Raw genomic sequence first — 3385 nt, forward strand, 5'->3', positions numbered from 1 at the left:
CGATCTTGACCTCTAGCTGTTAAAAATAATAGTGTATTCAGACTGGATAGACATTGGAACTCAATGCAAAACACTCAGGATTCTTCTCAGAATTTCGGGTTTGAGAAATGGTTACCCTGGCAATAATGATCTTAGACATGATAGCTTTAGGGTGGAAGTGAGATGATTTCTGAGTTTTTTTCTTGGTGAAATATTTCTCTTTTGATTGTAATTAGATTGGTTTTACCAGATTATAAATGGATTGGAAGGCACCCTGACTTGAGAAGTGGGAGGACCATGATGACAGCCTTGGCTTTAGGTACCAATATGAAGACAACATTCTATTTCTAGGCGGTTCTTGGTTATGTAAAAATGAGGTTGTATTTGGTTGTCATAAATGTTCCTACCACTCTAACACATTGTGGAACTATAACGCTATCCTTATAAAACACTGAGATTAGTTTTCCTGGCCACCATTACTCTACCATCAGAACAGATTTATATAGGACCTTTCTTTTTTTTTTTAAGATTTTATTTATTCATTCATGAGAGACACAGAGAGGCAGAGACATAGGCAGAGGGAGAAACAGGGTCCCCAAAGGGAGCCCTGTTGTGGGACTTGATCCCAGGACCCCAGGATCACGACCTGAGCCAAAGGCAGATGCTCAACCACTGAGCCACCCAGGCATCGCAATGTAGCACCTTTCTTTGAAAGTTACATACATTCTATACACAACAACTGAGAAAATAGAGAGGAATGTGGTAAATATAGTATGCTTTTGCATTGGATCTGAGTTCAAGTTTGAACTTTCCCACTTTATCAATGGCTCAATGTTGAGCAAATTACTTAATTTATCTAAGTCTAAATTTGCTCAGTCATGAAATGTGGTTCATTTTACCTGTTTCATAGGGTTGCTCAAGAATTAAATGAGAGCTGGGTGTTATTCTGTATGTTGGTAAATTGAACACCAATAAAAATTAATTTATTAAAAAAAAGAATTAAATGAGAGAACCATAAATCACGGGCTTACATCTTAATAGATGTTCAAATAGAAGAGAGTTATTATTCTTGTTGTAGAAAAAGAAACAATGGATTCAAGCCTGGAAGAAGGTCTTTCATCTAAGAGAGTGTCAGATTGCATTATGCACATGAATCATGCTCCCCAAATCTAAAAGACTGCTGTCATTTTTTGTCACATGCTAAAATACTATCAATAGAGACTCTGGAGGAAGAAACATGATGGTATTGGTTGAATGAATTAAGAAAGTTGCTCCCTTCAGCCAGGACTCTTGGGCCTTGCTGAATACTTTCACAATGTGTTAGAGTCAAACTATATCATACAACTGACCATTGTATCCATAGTACCAGACATTTTGGGCCATAACATATATTGATGAGTAAGTGAAGTGTTTCATATTTAAATGATTTTTTAAAATTAAGTTTGTTCCTGATAGGTCTGAAATGGCTAAAAAAACTAATTTTTCATAAATGGGAGGGGGTAATGAGAATATGCCCAAAAAGGCTAATTCTAAGCAGTGCATAGAAATAGTGAACAAGTATTCTCTAATCAAAAGGGCATTACAGATGGACAGTTCCTCCTTGATACAGGGAGACATTAATGATAATACAACCTGCATATTATCTTCAGGCTTGATCCAAGGCCATCTCGAAAGGAAAGATACATGTGAACTTCAAAGGAGGGGTCTGGTTGCTGAGATCAGGCAAGACCACTGCATCTGAGCTCTCAGCTGACAGAGAAGGTCAGGAACTGAGAGACCAGGCATTACTTGGTCTGCTCTGCAACCTCCCCTGGGTTACTATTTTTGTTGCCCAAGTCAGTTTCCTATGTTGATTACCAATAAAAGCTCTAAAATAATTTTTTAAAATAATGTGCATTCTGGAATAATGGTGGAAAGGTGCTCCACCCTCTGCAGCCAGACTTGAACACGGGGAGAAATATCACAAAAGATGGAGAAAGCAGGCTGGGTCCCAGAGGCCTCTGTGAGGAGGAGCAGAGACAATCAGGGCCAGAGAATGGATTCAGAGAATCCCAGATACAATGTAGGATCGAGCAAGAGAATTGCTGTCTCTCAGTTTCTAGGAATACAAGTTTTGGGGATTATTTTCTCCAGGTTTGCCATCTATTTAATCTATCTGTACCCTAGTACATAATAATTCTTTCTTAGAACTTTTTCACAGTGCTTTCTGAAAGGGTTTATTTTCTGGGTTTGGGAAATGCTGAGAAGTCCAGCTCACTAGGAAATAAATTCAACCTGATTACTTAACCAAACTTCCTGAATGGCCAATATATGAATTTATCTCCAACTCGAAAATGAACAGAGCATTGTCTTACCAAATGTCATCATTTCCTGCCTTTGAGAAGAGGCTAGAAAGACTTGTGCTGAACCATTTCAGAGCATTTCAGATATGTCTTCAGCTGAAACCTGGAAATCAAAGCAAAAGAGCAGAAAAATAAATATATAAAAACAAAATTTGTGAGCTTTGGGAAACAAGTGGTTTTGGGGAAAAGCTAATTTTCAAAGGTCCTCCATCTGCCCCATGGCCACTCTCCCTTCTCTTCTAGGACCTTCCCGCCTCTCTTCATTTCAGTTTTGAGTTGGAAATACTGGAACTGATCACTTTTCAGCCTCAATAAGTCCTTGCTAATTATTTTAACATTTCAGGTTCAGGAAACCCAAACCCAGTGTTTGTTAAGTGCTCTTTGCCTTGATTTGTATGCCCTCTTATATTTCAAGGGAAGTTGGATCCATGTGTTTCTGATTCATTTTTACTTAACTCATCAAGACATTGTTTCATGAAGGCCATTTGATGTCCAAAGATTCTTCTGAACCTTTTGTTCGTTAAGCCATATAGCAGTGAAGCAATATGCAGTTTATAACAAAAGACCAGAATTTGGAGACCCAGGAGCTAGCCATCCTACCTCTGTCACTCATGTGTGTTCCTACAATGAATCAGTTTTCTAGATATCTGTGTTATCTGAGGAGAAACAACAATTGTTTTATGCAAAGTTTAGAGAATTTTATAATAAAATACAATTTTGAAAAGTCTTTGTAAAGAGTAGGACATGTTACCAAAATAGTTGAAAGGATGAGTTTTTGCCTGGTGTTGAGGCTGTTAAACTAGTTTTTCTGGCCAAGTACCACAACTCAAAATTAAAATGTCAAATAGTGATTAGACAAAACATAATGTTTCACCTGAAAGCATAATTCTTATATGGCTTTATACACTAAAAAAGAGTTCTATATTTCCTACTGATTTCCTTCCTGAGCTAATAAGCATACCACCAATCTGTTTAACAATTTGAAGAAGGTTAAGAGGTAGATATTTGCCATAGGGAGACATTCCTGTTTTTGACTCAAAGGCAGAAGTTTTCCTAATGTTTTA

This window comes from Nyctereutes procyonoides, unplaced genomic scaffold (genome assembly GCF_905146905.1).
Source record: "Nyctereutes procyonoides isolate TBG_1078 unplaced genomic scaffold, NYPRO_anot_genome, whole genome shotgun sequence".
Lineage (NCBI taxonomy): Eukaryota > Metazoa > Chordata > Mammalia > Carnivora > Canidae > Nyctereutes > Nyctereutes procyonoides.